General features: G+C 46.3%; 1 protein-coding gene across 6 annotated transcripts in view; it reads left to right on the forward strand.

Moving 5' to 3' along the window:
• BPTF (bromodomain PHD finger transcription factor) overlaps positions 1 to 18612 on the forward strand; it is a 1198927-nt gene that overhangs the window by 942096 nt on the left and 238219 nt on the right. The window lies entirely within an intron of this gene.

The raw sequence follows: 18612 nt of genomic DNA on the forward strand, positions 1-18612 counted from the left end.
AGTCTGTTGTATAATACCAGCATAACAGTCTTATTGTGAAAACATTCACTAGTTTTGGAACAGTTTGACTAAAGTTGTTTTCCTTTTGATAAGCCTTTAGTATTTGCAAGCCATTCTGTACATGGGTGGTTGCATGATTTGAGACACTGTTGCTGGATTTGTGTTTTTTAGGTGGGTTTTAAGGGTCGCACCCAGTCCATCTTATACACTGGGCATACCTATTAACTTCCATGTGGGATCTTTTTTTTTTTTTTTAATAACAAACTTTATTTGGTTTTATCAGTGGTGCTGAAGTTAAGCACAATCCCCTACTATATGGTAAAAATCAGCCAGGGCGGTGTTACAGCGCGGGCAATCAGTTGTTTGGTGTAGATCTGCCTGGTGAAGCCTCTGTGCTGAGAGCTACGCTGCATGAAGGTAGTAAATCTGAGTCAGTGGCAGGCAGGAGGAAGTAGTAAGCATTCTGGGGGCCACAAGGCTTGTCATCCTGTTAAGGGTCTCTTCCCAGTCCTCCCAGCGGGATCTAAGATAGGCTAGGACTCATGGAGTATTAAGGATAAGTGTGTGATAAATTTGTGATATTTTCCCTTTCCCAATGCCCCCATGAGCAGTTTGGCCTCTGAGGGGTTAAATTCTAGAATGGGTCATTTTTAGGGACCTGGGCATGAAGGGTATGACACAGTTGGAGGCACTTATAAAACTCTGTGTTAGTAAGCGTGTACTCAAGCTATAGGTCTCGAACTGACCTCATGTAGGTACCCGAGCAGACATCTCCCAGTTATGACAAGCCAGTGATGTCCCACTGCACAACTCCTTGCAATTGTGCCGTGTCTTGCAGCATGGTCCATGCCCATAGAGGTGTTTGTTCAGCCACTACACATGGCGCAAGGCCGTTCCCCATGCCATCAGTGCTATTTTGTTGAAAATAGCAGCATCTTGGGGAATCGGGGAGCTATACAACTGGATAATGGAGGAAATTACCCTTTCTTTGGCATGGTTACCCACTCCTTTTTGCTTGAGGTCAGTGTGTTTTTGACTGAGTTCACTGGGATCCTGCTAACCAGGAGGCTAGTAACTGTGCTCTCTCTCTACATTTGGTTACTGGGACGTCACACACCCCATATTTGCCTACTGGTGCCCCCATATAAGTCCCTAGTATGGTACCCTTGGCAGTGGGGCACCAGGAGTTCCCCTGGGCTGCAGTACGTATTATGCCACCTTTGGGAGCCCATGTATAATGTGTTTGCAGGCCTGCCATTGCAGCCTCAATCAAAAGGTGCATGTACCCTTTCACTTCAGGTCACTACACCAGATCACTATGTCATCCCTATGTTAGGCCTTCCTGGGCCAGAGGGCAGGGCACAGGTACCTGTTTGTGAAGGCACCCCTGGATGAGCAGAGGTGCCCCACAAACTCCAGCTCCATTTTCCTGGACTTCGTGAGTGCGAGGATACCATTTTACACGTAGACTGGACATAGGTCACTTCCCTATGTCCAGCTACATAATGGTAACTCCGAACCTAGGTATGTTTGGTATCAAACATGTCGGAATCATACTCCAAAACTTTGCCAGTATTGGTTGTATGATTCCATGCTCTCTGGGGGCTCCTTAGAGGACTCCCCCCTCCCCCAAGCATCGCTTCTACCAGCTTTCTGGGGTTTTTCCGGGCAGCCCACGCTGCTGCCACCCCTCAGACAGATTTCTGCCCTCCTGCTGCTTGACTAGCTCAAGCTCAGGAAGGCAGAACAAAGGATTTCCAGGGCTATTTAGGGTCTCCCTCTTGGGTGGGTCCTCAGATTCCACATGCAAGATTCCAGGAGGACTTCTCTGCAACGTTTAATTTGACTTCTGGCCACTAGAACCGCACCTGGACTCCACAGGAGCCTACAATCTGCAGCTCCAGCGATTACTTCACCCAGCAACATTGTTTCTGCAACTCCTTCCAGCAACTGCAACATTTCCCTGTGCATCCTCTGAGGGACAGCAAGTTTTCACTCTGCACCTAGAAGCAAGAAGGAATCTCTCTTGGAGTGGAGTCACTCCCATGCATCTGCAGGCACCAGCTGCAATGACGACCGGCTGCGTGCATCCTGCAACACAGGTGGTGGTGCGGAGTGGTCTGCTTGGTCTTCTCCATACGCTGTCTGACTTCGGAGGTGATGAGTCTTTGCCTCTCCTTGCAGGACGGTACCCCCTGTGCACCGCGACCCTAGCAGGTACCATGGCTTATTGGCTCTTTTTCCGAGGGATCTTCATGCTCTGTGTAGCACCGGCCTTCAGCACTCTTCCCTGCAACATGTGGTCTCCTGCCTGCTGCTCCAATGACGTGTGCTGAGTGGGCCTCACTGGGACTGCTGCATCCACAACGTCATGCTCTCCTGACTGCTGGGGGACGCCTGGGACTCCCCTCCTTGGGTTAAGTCCTCTTGGACCTTCCTGGTCCCCAGCAGCTCTGCCAATATTCTTCTGCAACTTTTGCCTTTGCCAAGGCTCGTTGGTGGTTTTTCCACACCTCTGACAGATTGCATCTCTTCTTCCGACGTGGGACATCGACTGCATCATTTCTGGAACTCTTCCTCTGCTCCTTTGCTGCATAGAAGACTCCTTGTCTTCACCATCGGACCTGTTCCTGCATCTCCAGAAGGGTGGGTAATGGCTCCTAACCCCAGCCGGACACTCCAACTGGAACTGGACTTGATCCCCTTAATTTGCAGGTCCTCTTCTGCCTCTTGCAGCCTTATTTGGGTCCTGCCCAGTCCTTTCACAAAGTTTCCCTGTGGGTTTGGGGAAAAAAAAACAGGTACTTACCTCTACTTTCCTGGTCCCTGAGGGGCACTCTGGTATTTACCTTTTGGGGTTCCTAGTTCCTCCAGCTCCCCTCTACAGATTCCACTTACCTTGGTGAGGGTTGGGGGGTCCATCATTAACAATTAAGCCTGGGCTCCCCCTAGGGTCAATGTTCTCTATTGTTATTGCACTGTTTTCTAATACTTTCTATGCTCATTCCTGACAACTATGGTGTATATATTAGTGTGTTTTCTCACCTGCTAGTAAAGTATTGCCTATACAGTATTTTATCATTTGTGTCACTAAAATAAAGTACCTTTTTTTTGGTAACAGTTTGTGATTCTTTCATGTGTGTAAGTGCTATGTGACTGTAAGTGGTATTGCATGAGATGTGCATGTCTCTTAGATAAGCCTTGGGTGCTCATCCACAGCTACCTCTAGTGAGCCTGGCTTCATAAACACTGACTACACCTCTCAAATAGGGCATACCTGGACCTGGTATAGTGTGATAACACCATAGGGGCTCACCACACACCAGGCCAGCTTCTTACAGATTAGATTTGGAGAAAGCTCATAAGAGAAAGCTCTAAGCGATAAGCAGGTTCGCCCCCTCCACCATTGAAATAGTCGTGGATCACGAGAAGGTGAAACACCAATTAGTATAAATATAAATTTGACAATCCTAGTCCACCCTCATATTTTGTTGATTGTGGCATGTTTTGAGCGCCAGTCAAGATTGAACACCTTTCTATAGGAAGTAGGTCACACAGCTGTCTTGGAGACGGAACCAACACCACGGTATGATAATTGGAGTATTTTGAAAAATATAAAGGAACCATCATCATTATATAGAGAGCCACCTGGCCCATCACATTTAATGGCAAGGATTGCCATTTAGTGAGATCTTTATCGATTTTTCTTACCAATGGCTCTAGGTTAAGATTCCACATCAGTTCTGGAAGCAAAGATACCCATATGCCCAGGTATTTAATGCTGAGGCGACGGATAAGGATGTTGCTCTGCCAGGTGTAACAGTCTTGTGAGGGGAACAAGGACACAATCACTGACTTAAAAGGAATCAATCGAAGTCCTGGGCCTTCCCTAAAACACTGAAGGAGGTGCAGGCAGCGGGGTTATTGGGCAGAGTTAGCTAAGTAAAGGAGAACATTGTCCGCATACATGTCTTTGTGATCCTACCTTCTACCCAGTCCCAACCTTGGATCAAGGCATGGCGGCAAATCTAGTACACCAGTGGTTCGATTGCAAGGTCAAGTAGAAAAGGGGTTCAGGGGACACCCTTGTCTAGTTACCGGTCTGATGGGAAAGATAAGACTCTATTAATTTGTACTCTCGCTGAGGGGGACAGGAATAAAGGGCCCAGGTCAGTCTACAAAAGTGTGGTCCAAACCCAGTGCGCAACAGGAAGCCTGGAAGCCAGTATGGTAGCAAATATTTTTATCTCACTGTTAATAAGAGAGATAGGCCGTAGCGGTAGGCTGCACACAAAGTAGAGGGAAGGTGAATTTTCTGTAGCACCACTATCGTTGCTTTATCTAGTTCAGGTGGGAAGGCACCGGCATGTTATACTTTTTTATAAAGGGCTAGAAATTAGGAACTGAAATGTCTTGGAATGTGGTATAATATTCAGGTGGAAGACCATCTGGCGGAGGTCTTTTCCCAGAGGCCATCCCCGAAAGAGCAGCATGCACTTCTGTTTCGGTAAAAGGCTCATCCAACAGCTGAGCCTCCGAGTGGGCGATGCTGGAGAGGGACTACTCTGTGAGGAACCGCCAGGAGTTTTCCAGATCATGTTGCTTTTGGGCCGTAGAGAGTTTAAAATAGTAAAGTGCAAAGGTGTGCTCCACTCCAGATAGTGTGTGAACTTCATTGCTGGCATCATCGAGTTCCAGCACAATCCTGGAGGCTTGATGTTAGGAAGCAAGCTAATATGGAAGTTTACCATTCTTGCCCCCCAGCCATGTATGTGGGCTTGTGTGGCTCGCCAAATATGCTTGGGTGCATCAAGAGAGAGTTGACTTATTTTGCTCCGCAATAGACCCAATTCGTGGTTCTCATCTGCCCCCGGGGTCTCTCGCTATATTAGTCTCCAACCGAAGAGCACAAGCCCCATGCAGGATCTTTACAGTCTGTGCCACCGGTTCTTCCTCCATTCGTTTACAGTCTGAGGTTGAGAGGCTCAGTAATTTGCCTTTAAGTCTGGTAATGCATGTCCCCAGTTGTACACCGACCTTCAGAGTGTCTGTACAGCTATCCTGGGTGTGCCCCTGTCCTACAGAAGTGTCCTGATCAGTCTGTCAATCCACATTATATAAGACTTAAAGATCAAAACGGGGGTATTTTGGATTACATGCAGAAGCTTTGGCAATGTGATTCTTTTGGAAATTGAGGCTTTCCACATCAATGAGTGGCAGTCTTCATCTCCGCTCCTCATGTAGCAGGAAATCTTGCAGCACTATTCCTAAGTTATTGTTCAAGAAGTTGAGCCTAGTTTTCTCTCTCCTCCCGCCATTCCCCTGCCTGGTATGATATGGATTTATTCCAATTGATGCAATATCCAGAGTTGGGCTCGACATTCCAGGGCACATGAAATAAAGTAAAATGTGATCCACGTATAGAGAGATCTTTTCTGGCTCTCACATTGTTTCTGGAACCCAGTTCTTTCCAATCTGAGTCTGGCCAATAGCAAAGCCAGGGAGGAAATCAGGCAGTCCTGTCTGGTACCAGGCTCTAGCTCAAATGAGTCTGAGAATGCCCCATTTACCTTTACCAAAGCTGCTAGTGCATTATATAGCAGTGTCTCCTATATACAGGAATTAGGGCCAAATGTCTTCAATGTCAATAGCATATAGGGCCAATCAGTGGAATCAAATGTTTTTTTTCTGCATCCAGTGATACGTGGCCAGTGGGTCAGACGCTTCTTTAACTTCATCAAGCCATGTGTGTGTAAGCGTCTTCCAAGGTTCTGTCCCCCCACGCAGTAAACCCTCTCCGATCACTGTGTTTAATTGTGGTATGACCCTTACAAGGTGCATTGCTATTATTTTGGCTAGGATCTAAACCTCAATATTTAAAATTGAAATGGGTCTACATGAGTGACTGGCAATTTTTGATTTGGTTTGCCTGTTTTATGTTTCTGATGTAGACTTCTAGTTATAGATTTCTTACCTTATAATTTCCCCCATGCGTCAGATGGGATCTGCAGATTTTTCTTTGAGTAGTACCCCAGCCTGCCATCAGATGGCGTGTGTCGACTCCGCGGGGGTCGTTGGCATCGTGGTCGCCAGGATGATGTTGCGGGCATATATAGGCGCCACCCCGGTTCTTTTCTCTCCATGCCTGCCTATGCGTAGATCCGGGGCTATCCCTAGTCATTTTTTGACTAACTGCGACACTTTTGTTGAATTCTTTTTGATGAGTTTTGATTGCGTTGAGGGATGTCCTGGAAGACTAGTTTTAAACCCTGTGACTCCTGTCACCGAATGACTGTGACGGATTCGCATCTCGTCTGCCTTTGGTGTCTGGAGCGTGACCACATCCCAAAGTTGTGCTCCCAGTGTTGGGCCATGAGCCCGAAGGCTTTGGGGGAGCAGTCCCTTAAGCTCATAGCGGCCTGGCACCCGACTCAGTGTCGCTCCCTGTCTCGTTTGAGAGGAAGGTCACAAACCGCTCGCAGAGTCATCACCACTCCTCTTCGTCCAAGTCATCGAGACGATCAGGTCACAAGAAAAAAAAGTCAATGAAGGCCAAATATTATTCAACTACATTCTGACGCTTAAATAACGCGGGAAGAGCGTTGGTGCTCTGGCCCTCCACCTAAGAGCCTGCATCTGGGTCTGCTTCTCCCCTTCCCGACTTTCTGGGAGCCGGTGCCACCCCTGCCCAGTTGAAAGAGTTGTATGAGGCTATGTTCCTCATCTTTGGGTGACTGGACTGTCCTTAGTATCTTTGGGCCCAGGAGAGTCAGTGAGAGCCCCCTCGGGTTCCACACTGGCGGCTTAGGTCCCGGCTCCAGGGGGCACCTCCCGATCTGCTATTGGCTACCTTCCAACACCCGACTTACCAACGCGACCTTCCCCGGGGTCGGGACAGACTTCAACGCTGCTGACGTTGGTTGGGCCCGCAATTGACGTTGATCCTATACTTATCCCAAACTACCCAGAGCCGGAACTGTGTTTCTCAACGTCAGTTCCGTTTTCCATGGGCTTTCCTGGGCCCAGGGTGGATCCAGACCCTTCTTTCTATGGGTATAGATATGTAGAGGAGTCGGTGGACCCTTTAAAATACCAGCTTGACCCTTACATGGACTGGGTTCAGGATTTGGGTGATGCTAGCAGACTAGATACTTTCCTGATGATGGCATGCTTTCTCCCCCTACTGTGACTATGGAGGAGGGAGCGTCTTACTCCCTAGTGGTAAGACGGGCTGCTGAGGTTTTGTACTTCTGTGGATGTCAGGACTAACCTCCTGACTGAGGTGCTTCAGCCTGGGGCTTCCAGTTCAGAACCCTTCCTTCCCTTTTAATTAAAGCACTTACGGACTTCCTACTGGGTACCTGGTCCAAACCCAGCACGGGGGCTCCTGTGAATAGTTGCCCACTACCATCAGCCTGAGCCACCCAATCCAAAATTCCTGTCCCAACATCCTACACCTGAGAGCCTTGTGATCCAGCCTTCTTCATCATCTGGCGCATTCTCTTCCGCTCCCCTAGATAGGGAATCAAAAAGACTGGATAACCCTGGGAAGAAATTGTTTTCTTCCGCCAGTCTAGCTCTGTGGTCCGTGAACACCGCATGGCTTTTGGTCCGATACTCCCATATTCTCTGGGATACGGTCGCACAGGTGCTGCCTCGGGTCCTGGAGGAGGCCCGGTCAGTTCTCTCCCAAGCCGTTACTGATGGGAGAGACGCAGCAAAGTTAATGATTTGTTATGGACTGGATACAACTGATTCGCTAGGTAGATCAGTTGCATCGACAGTGGCCTTGAGGCGCCACGCATGGTTGAGGATATCCGGCTTTTCAGGGGATGTCCAGCTATCTTTAATGGCACCCATCTCTTTGGGGACAAAGCGGACTCAGTGCTCGAGTGCTTTAAGGTCTCCTCAGCTACGGCTTGGTCCCTTGGTCTCGTAGCTGTACCTCAACCCCCACAGTCTGCCTTTTGCCCCTTTAGTGACTATGGAAGGGGCACCCAGCTGCGTTCATTTCCACCCGGCCACCGAACCGCACATGCTTCACAGCCTCCGCACGGATGCGGGATCCCATGTGCGCATGGATCAGGGCGCCAGCAGTCCACCCAGTACACCCCGCCCCCTCCATTGCCTCCAAGTATTCCTAGGCTGTTGGAACATACTGGACCAGTTGGCAGGATTCCCCATCACATGCCCCACTGGGAATCCATCACCACAGACAGGTGGATGTTGCAAATTGTCTGCAGGGGCTACTCCCTCCCCTTCGAGACTTCCCCTTTGACCATGCCACCATCATTTGATCATCTGTCAGAGAATCATTTGGCACTTCTCCACGAGGAAGTCGAGGCTCTCTTGGCCAAGGGTGCAATAGAGAGGGTCCCTGTGCCAGAAGTAGGTAGTGGTTCTTATTCCTGCTACTCTCTGGTGCCCGAAAAGGACAAGGGCCTTCACCCTATCCTAGATCTCCGGTCCCTCAATCTCGTCCTCAAGAAGAAGTTCAAAATGCTAACTCCTGTCTGCTTTGGACCCCTGAAACTGGATGGTAGTGTTGGACATGCAGAGCACCTATTTCCACATTCCCATCCTGTCGGCCCACAGACGTTACTTGTGGTTCGTGATAGGTCATGAGCACTTTCAGTTCACCATGATCCCCTTCGGCCTTACCAGTACCCCTCGGGTGTTCACAAAAGTGTTGGTAGTGGTTGTATCACGTCTGCAAGGTTAAGGGTTTCAGTCTTTCCCCTTCCTCGACAACTGGCTGTTCAAGGCAAACTCGCCCTAGGCTGACGTCTCCTACCACCAGACTACGACAAACCTCCTGAATTCGCTGGGATTCACTATAAAAGTGCCAAAGTCACACCTGACTCCCTCTTAGATGCTCCCTTTTATCGGAGGTGTTCTGGACACAGTGCAGTTTCTCCTTATCCTCCCAAAAAGCAGGTCCAGGATATTTGGGCTATGATCCAGATGTTTCAGCCTCTATCCTAGATTTCTGTGAGAATGACTATGAGGCTGCTACGCCTCATGGCCTCCTGCATCCTGCTGGTTCAATATGCCAGATGGCATATGCGGGCTCTGCAGTGGGACCTGAAATTCCAGTGGGCGCAGCATCGGGGTATCTCTCCTACAAGGTCCAGATCTCAGAGGGAACTTCACTACATCTGCAGTGGTGGCTATCGAATTCAGATTGGGTCAAGAACAGATCTCGCTCCCTTCTCCAACCAGATCTCATAGTAGTGACAGATGCGTCACTCCTGGGATGGGGCGGCCACATGGAAGAGGCGGAGAACAAAGACCGGGCTTCACATCAACCTTTTGGAGCTCCTGCCGAATCGACTTGCAGTCTGTGATGTTATCTTGGCAGTCGGACGTCCCTCCACCAAAACTGTATACACCTGTCATTGGAATAAATTTGTGGCATGGCGTGTCAACAAGTCTGTTGATCCCCTTAGTACACCTCTCTCTGATTTTCTCCTCTTCATTCTCTTTCTAGCCCAGCAGGGCTCTGCTCTGGACACCCTCAAGGGTTATTTGTAGGCCATGTCTACCTTTTTAAGGGTGCCAGACCAACCTTCTCTGTTCAAATCTCCCATTGTTGGAAGGTTTCTTAAAGGACTTGCCCACATCCCCTTCATCATGCCCCAGTGGGATTTGAACTTGGTGTTCGCATCTCATGTGTTCACCTTTTGAGCTGCTCTACAACTGTCCTCTGCGGCCCTTGACTCTTAAAACTGTTTTTTTTTTTTTAATTGCCAAAACCTCTGCTCACAGAGTGAGTGAGCTCCAGGCTCTCTCTTCAAAGCCGCCATTTCTAGCTGTTCATTCTGACAAGTGGTGGTTTGTACCAGGGCTTCCTTCCGTCCCAAAGTGGCGACGCCTTTTCATGTAGGCCAATCAATCACCTTGCCTACTTTTTACGCACCTCCACATCCCTCTCATGGGGAGAAGACTACACTGCATGGATCCAAAAAGCTTTAGCATTCTACCTCAGTCATACCAATGAGTTCCAGGTGGACGATCAACTCTTTGTGGGTTATCTTGGTGCAAGGAAAGGAAGGGCAGTGTAGAAGAGGACCATCTCGCTATGGGTAGTCCTCTGCATCAAACTGTGCTGCGCTTTGGTGAAAATGCAACCCCCTGAGGGTTTGCGTGCTCATTCCACCAGAGCAATAGCTGCTACCACAGCATTAGCACATGGAGTTTCAGTCCTGGATATCTGGCAGGCAGCAATGTGGGCACCTCTGCACACATTCACTAAACATTACTGCTTGGATAGTGAGGTCCGCAAAGACATCTACTTCACTGTTCGGTCCTGCAGGCCTTTTTGGTGTGATCTTAGTTTGAGTCCCACCACTGGGGCTGGTATACCTTGGGTAGCTATTCTAAGGTAAGGAATTTGCAACTATCAATCTCCATCAGATGAACAAGTTACTTACCTTCGGTAGCAATATATCTGGTACAGACATATTCTACTTACAGATTCCTTACCGACCCACCCATCCTCCCTGCTCTGCGAACTGATTTCCAGAGACAGGAACTCCCCTTAAGGGCCCTGGTTTTGGCGCACCATTCTCAGTGTTTTCCAGGGCTCTTTGCTACTGGCATGGAAAGTTAGAAAAATAAACTGACATCAGCGTGCTGGGTGGCGCCTAATTACGACTGTTATATCATCATGGCGACAACAATGCACGCTGAGTGAACCAACGCCACCTGACGCTCGTAGGGGTACTGTTCGAAGAAAAATCTCAGTTCCAGTCTGACGCCTGAGGGACATTCTAAGGTAAGGAATCTGTAACTAGAATATGTCTCTACCAGATATATTGTTACCAGAGGTAACTTGTTCATCACCATAATTGTGGTGTGCACAATATCGATATAAACTTCAATTCCCAAGCCTCTTTAAACATATTTAGTAGGTGCTCACCTAGGGTGGGTCCAAACCTTTTTAGAATTATGTTGGGAAGACACTAAGCCTAGGAGTTAGGCTATTGTGCAATAGTTTGATGGCTTCTGAGATTTCTTCCATTGTTAAGTTCTCTTCCAGCATGTCTATGTCCTCCACGTCTAGCGTTAGCATGGCCAGTTCCCCTAAGAATTCTGAAATGTCCTTTTCTCTGGCAGGCTTTCTAACCTTATAGAGCTTCTGATAGTAACTTGCAGTGCCTGCACAATTTATCTTTCACAGCTAAGCTTTGTACCATTTTCCGTTATGAATTGCCTAGCCCATCTGTTATCTTCTGCTCTTCTTCCTAGCCAGGCCAGTAAGGGGCTGTTTTGTCACCAACCTCATACAGCTTTTTTATGTAGCCTCATTACTATTGTCTGCGTTAAGAGCTGTATTACGGTATTTAATCCTCAAGATCTGTTGGTGTTTCTTGCTTTTCAGATGCTAGATAGTGTTTTTCATGGCTCAGAATTTCTCCTTCAAGCTCTAACAATTAATTTTCATTGCATCTTTTAGGTTGTGCAACTAGATTTTGGTCCTTCCCTTTGGGGATGGTCTTGTCTGCTTTCCATGGTGTTAGGGTGGTGTCAGCTGTATCCTAATTGTCTGTGACATATAGGATGGAGTCTACTAAGAACCCTCCTCTAACTTACTTACTTTGCAGCTCCCAGCCATGCAATGCCACCCCTACCTTGCGTTTATTTTATTCTGCCCAAATGCAGTCCTGTGGGGTAATTGTTCAGAAATGTCCCTTGCAAGTGCTTTGCCTGCATGACTACAGCCATCTCAACCACCAGGATGAAAACACAATCCAAGCGAGAGAATGACCAATGAGTGCCAAAACAAAACTGTCTGTCGCCCGCCACACACCTGCCAGGCCCAGAGATTTAATAAAGTGCACAAGCAATGGATTCTGCACACAATGATTTCCTGGCAGTCCTTGTATCCACCATATAATTGGAATTGACCCCAGTTAAACATTTGTTTCAAGGAAAAGTGGACCTACTTCAGTAAAACCTTCTTTTGAAGTTTGGGTGGTGCACAAACATTCATAATTAAAATGGTCCACCTCCATCATGTGCCCCATATTCTCACATAACATCTCTCTGTGTCTATCCCGGATTTGTTGATGTGGAAGGGAGGGTTCTTTTGCTCCATAATGGTTACTCCTCTTGAGGCCCTTGAGAATATGGCATCTGCTAGTGGTGTGTATTGTCCCCTGTTTAAACATTTACAATTAGTACCCATCAGGTGTTTTTTTTTGCTGGAGAACTAGATCTTGCGCTTATTTCTTGATGTATTGCATTGCCACTCCTAGTTTAATCTTGTGTGCTAGCCCATTAACATTCTATGATAAGATCCTCACTCATCTATGGGGACCTATGGTCATCCCCTGGAGCGATTGTGCCTCCACTGCAGACTTGGTTAATCTATATGTTTATACTCAAATACAGTGTGCATAGAACGACCCCCAACTATTCAACATATAGGGTTCAATTACAAGAGTAACAGAGTCATGCTTCTTAAGGCAGATTTTATAACTGTTGCTATAAAGGAACTTTGTCTGTCCAAGCTACCAAGTGTCTTACAGCAGGATAAGGGACATATCAATAGTCCTGCCTCAAAAAAAAGCTGTTTCAGCATGGCTCAAGATTTATTGAACTTCCCCCAAGAATGTGTGATGGGTTCCATAGACCCATTCTTATTAATAGTAAAGTGAGAGAGAAGGCTTCCAAAGAAGCAGTCCAATGGGATACCTTAAACATGGTGGTGAGAGGCTGTTGTACTAGCCAAGCTGTGCGCGTGAAGAAAATATTAGAACATGACCTTGTCAAGATAGAAACAAATATTTGTGATCTGAAACGGGAGTCCTGGAGAAATGCCCCAGACTGAAGGAGAGGGGGAAGCATGCAATGGTTTTGGAATGATTAAGAGCCCTGGCCTATCGTGAGCATTTAACTATAGCCCACATTGAAGGAGCCAGAGCAGGGGAGGGTGCTGGCTTGGCTGATTGATAGAACCTGCAGATAGACATCACCGAGTTATTCAACTTCACAGTTAAACGATTGAAGTGGTGTTTGCATAGTAGTCATTCAGTAGGGATCATTGTAAATACATCAAGATTGATTGTGACAGGGTATTCATTATCAATTCAGATTTTCAAAATTCTGTGCCAAGTCGTCACAAAATGTCTGTAGGTGATGAGTACCCGAGACCATAGACCATTCACTTTTCCCAAGCAATTAGCCTACCAAGGGGAACTCAATCGAAGAATGCTAGTATAGCGGCATTGTGGTCATTCACCTGCTCTACAAATTAGGCTTCACCATCAGTGTGAAAAATATAACCCATGCCATCTCAATACAAGTTTTTTCTTGGGAGCAGAACTTAATACAAATACAGCGATATCTATACCAAAGCAAAAGAGAACGGGATTCAATCAGGGGATTTGTAAAGTGCACTACTCACCCTTGAGGGTCTCAAGGCGCTGAACATAGTTGACCTTATCAGACATCTTTCACTGACAGTGAAAACTGTTATAAAGATGTTTGGAATCATGTCCTCATGTATCCACTTTTATTCTCTGCACTTTTACACTTGGATGTGTGCAGTAAGGTCTCATGAATCAGTGGCCACCATCAACAGGTTAGAGTGTCTGGGGGATTTAGTGATGCACACAGGCATACTCCAGAAATAAAAAAAATGGAAGATAGTGTAACAGCGGTCATGAATTCAGCAAGCAAGTCCCAACAGTAATCAAAATGGCACATGCTTCATACTCTGATGGGCTACACATTTAAACAAACTACCAATCTGAGGTCAGTGGATAACAGAAGAAGCAGCAAAAAGCACAAATGTGCTGGAACTCAAGACAGTTTCTAGTGCTCAAATCCATAGAGCCAAGCTGTGTGGAAGGTAGTGCAAATGCAGGCGGATGGGACCACAGTATTGTTCTACATAAAAAACAAGGGGGTGGGGGCAAAGTTGTAGATTCTTTGCAAAATATCTGAGTATATCAGTGTGTCAGGCAAAGGCAAATATCACTTTTTGGTATACACTTACCAGTGGAAAAAATCACTTGGAGACCAGTAGGCATACATTAAGAATGAGAGCTTGACTGTGAGTATTCATAAATCCTTTCTAGAACAACAAACATTTTCCATTGAGCAGTTTGCAACCAAAGAAAATGCAAAGTACTAAAACATCAGGTTTCCACAGTCCCAATACTGGGGAAATGCATTGTTTTAGATGGTATATCGCGTTTGCTTGTGCTTTTCTCCCAGTACCATCATAGCTCTAGTGGTCATCAAATGTAGGCATGCTCATATGACCCTGACACTATTAGCTCCTCAGTGATCCAGACAGTTGTCGTTAAGAAACTATCACTTTTTCTAAAAGTATTAATCATGCAAGGGGGTTAGTTACCACTGAGAACCAGTAGCACTAGGCTTAGCAGCATAGCTTCAGAAGTCTTAAAGCTCAAACATCTACATTTGCCAGCAAAATGCGTGGAACTTATTAGCGAGGCAAAGTCAGCAAAACAGCGGTGCTAACCAGCAAAATGTCTTAGATTTTTACATTTGTGCAAACATAAATTTTCGACAGATCACAACACATGACAACTATTGTACGGTACATAATGTATTTGATGAACTGTAGTGTATCTTATGCACTGCAAAGGGTCTGCCGTTGTGGCACACAAAAGGAGTTAAGGAAATCATTTTAATTCCAGTAATTAAAAGGTTTCTTGAAGTTGGTAAATAAGTATACCCTTCTTTAACTTAAATAAAGTTTTCCTTTGAGGCAATGTGCGACGGAAAACTAAAGCTTGTAACACTAAGGCAGTCTTTTAATTTCTGTTAAATTACTGTGCATATTTAGTCACCTACAATAGCATACCATTTAGGAACCGTGCTTCTGACCATTTAAGTGTTAGAAGTGCATGAACACCCTAAAGGAAGCCTTACAGCCATCTACGATAGCTTACTTCATATTCAAGTGAAAGCAATTCTACATCTGGTGCATACAGACAAATATCTTTCATACATCATGTCAAGAAGAGGCTTTACTTCATTATCTGCTTTACTTGGCCAAGTTGAGCCAATTCTCTTTCCTAAATGTACATCCTCCAACTGTTATAGCGTACAGCAAATAAGCACACAAACCTCTATTTTTCAGAGTCCCAGTCACCAATCATTTGCTAGAGGGAATAAAAGAAGAGTTATTTACTTTCTGCAACTATCTTTCTTGCGTGATACTCTACCTGCAGACTTTTCACATTTTAAATATCTCCTAGCGCTGATCCAAAACCTTTTCATAGATCTCCCACACTGGTTAGGAGTGCCTGCTCGACATCGACGCTGCAATCAACACCTTGATGACGTCAGTGGAGCCTCAAAGCACCCCACCGGCTGTGCGACATCTGTTTCCCATAGATTTCGAACTGCAGTAAGAGGAGAATGGCATCAATTAAAAATTATGCAGTACAATAAAAACGTATTAATAGGCAACTATAGGTAGAGCAGCAACATTGAGGTCTCGTGAAATGGCTAATGACCATCCTTCAAGACTGGGTGCAGGGTGGAATCAGTGAGGAATGTGCAGGTAGAGAAGCCACCAGAAAGATTGTTAATAAAGGTAAGTCAGTTTGTCTTCTGATGAATTCTACTACCAGCTGATTCCTCACCTTCTGTTTAGATTTCCAAGCAGTACATGTTTGGAGGTTGATCTTGAAGGAATGGCTATACCAGAAAGTCCAAGCAAAATGGCCAAAATCATTGCACGTCAGAGTCCAAGCAGTTGTGCTCTGCAAAAATATATGAAAGGCCATCTGTGTTCCTGCCCTGCAGATATCAGCTCCAGGAACTATTCTGGCCAATGCAGAGGTGGAGGACTTGGCCCTGGTGAACTGACCTTGATACCCTCTGGAACCTCTTTACGGACCAACGTATAGCATATCTTGATAAACACAATAATACCCCTAGATAGGGTTCTGTACTGTACAGCTTTCCCTTTTAATTGCCTGAATACCCAATTAAAAGCTGGTCATCCATCTGAATTCCTTAGTGCAGTCAGAATCAAAGCTGACCGCCTTCTTTGTATCCAGCCTGTGCAACCTCTCCTTCTTCTTGGTGGGGTGTGAAGGGGGAGCTGGGGTAAAAGGAAGACAGGCTGCACTGACCTTGGTGGAACGGGGTCTCTACCTTGGTTAGGAAAGCAGCTTTGGTTCTAAGCACTCACTTGTCAAGAAAGTGAAGGGAAGACGGAGACTTAGCTCTTGCAATTTGCAGTCCCACCTTGCTGAAATTATGGCAACTAGAAACACATTATAGTGGTTAAAATCCTCAGCTGTCAGCACTATTGGTGACTTAAACAGGTATGGTTGGTCTGTAAGGCAGAGGCAAGGCCTACAGGCCTGTTATGTATCCCTTAACAATAACAGCGATAAGGCAAACCTGAGGATTTCAAACAGTATAGCTTTAAAGGGCACATCAGGTGACAAACATATTCCACCTTCTAGAGTGCACAGTCTTGTTGACATTACAAGCTGACAAGCAGGTAACTGGAAAGAAGTCAGATGTCCCTGCTGAATCTCCAGGCATGAAGGTGCATGCTTTGGAAGTTGGGGTGCAGACCATGTCCTTATGACTAAGCAGGAGTCATGAGGTGGGATCTGCGAACCACACCCTGATGCTATATTGATGGCTTGGGCCCCCTCATGGTAAAATTTCCTCAGAACCTGAGAAATTAATGAGTCACCAAAAGCTCCTTGCAACAGATAGTGAACACCACAGAACTGTGTTATATATGTTTCTGCCACTGATGATCGACAATATGACGACGACTGAGGCTGTCAGCCCTGGTATTTAGAGAGCCTACAGGATGGTTCATAATCATTCAGATCCCACTTCTCCCTACTGGTTGACAAACCACATCACGGTCATGTCTGACAAGACCTGGACAGATCGACTGAGAAGGGAAGGCAGGAACGCCTTGATCCCCAAATGAATTGCTCTTGGTTCCAATAGATTAACATGTAGAAGCTGCTCCTCGAAAGACCAGCAGCCTCTCGTCTCCAGAAGAACTTAAAAACAGAGTGGAGGCTTTCAGTATCTCCATGGTCACAGCTGGTGGCAGTTGAAAAGGTATCCCTACTACAAGGTTCTCGTCGACACCCACAGGATTGAATCCGCAAAAGCGTCCTGTGGAATCAGTGGTGTCCAACTGATCTCTCTCATACTGCAACCATTTCCTTTGGAGGATTCATTGGAGGACCTGCATAAGCCATTGAGCATATGTGACTTGGAGGATTCAAGACACTAGAAGAACCAGCAGCCATAACACCATCAGGACTGGAATTTGAGTCCCTCCTAAAATCATTGGAATCTTATCCAACATGTCCTGAAGTCTCAGAGTAGGGAAAAAAGCTTGAAGCAATGTAGTATATAGTACTGTCCCCTATGTATAGGAGGCTCTGAGAGAGCACCATTGAGATTTGGGCACACTATTGATGCAGCCCAAGCCGGACAGCAGAGTGGCTATCAAGTGCAGGTGGTGGGACTCATAGTGACAAAGGTTTCAGCAGCCAGTTTTCCACATAGAGGAACACTGGGATTCCCAATCTTCTAAGATGTACTGCAACCACAGTCATTACCTTTTAGAGTCTGAGATGCTGATGTCAAACTAAAGGGGAGGACCGCAACCCTCCACAAATCAAAGGTACCTCCTGTGTGACTGCAGGATCCATATGTGGAAATAACATGCCCTGATACACTATCTAGTCTCCTGCTTACAGCTCCAGAAGTACCTGAGCTAGAAGCAGTATCTTTAATTTCTAGAAACAAGGAGTTCAAGACCCTGATCTGATGTAGGGTGTTGTCATTTTTAGTAACCAGGAAGTACTGAATAGCCCTCTTTGAATATCAACTCCTCTTCTCGTTTCTTCAGAATGATCTCCACCTGTTGTTGAAAGATGCTTTTGGAAGGGTAAGGTGCACCCCCTTTCATAATTTGAATGACCCTCTGGTCTGGAGTAATGCCCCTCCAGGCCTGTGGGAAGGATGTTCTGTATTGTAGCATCCTCACTGATAGTCATAAATATAGAATGGTGGTAAACATATAATAATTACCACCAGCATGAGGGGACCCCAGAACAATTCTGCTACATCACTTAGAGTATGACTGTGTGTGTATGTATGTATGTATATATATATGTATATATATATATATATGTTCGATGGCATGTGTAGCTGCAGATACACATGCTGTGCACATCCCGCCATCTGGTGTTGGGCTCGGAGTGTTACAAGTTGTTTTTCTTTGAAGAAGTCTTTTCGAGTCACGAGACCGAGGGACTCCTCCCATTTCGACTCCATTGCGCATGGGCGTCGACTCCATCTTAGATTGTTTTTTTTCCGCCATCGGGTTCGGACGTGTTCCTTTTCGCTCCGTGTTTCGGGTCGGAAAGTTAGTTAGAATCTCGGAAAAATTGTCGGTATTGTTTGCGTTCGGTATCGGGTTAGTTACAGCAAATCGACACCGAATTAAGAAGAGCTCCGGTGGCCCTTTGGGGTTTTCTTCCATCCCCGTCGGGGCCTGATCGGCCCGGCCACGTGTCTCTCCAAGGCTGATAGAACAGACCCCATTCCGCTTCTGTCCAGAATGCCATA

Source organism: Pleurodeles waltl, chromosome 7 (assembly GCF_031143425.1).
Source record: "Pleurodeles waltl isolate 20211129_DDA chromosome 7, aPleWal1.hap1.20221129, whole genome shotgun sequence".
In the NCBI taxonomy this organism is placed as follows: domain Eukaryota; kingdom Metazoa; phylum Chordata; class Amphibia; order Caudata; family Salamandridae; genus Pleurodeles; species Pleurodeles waltl.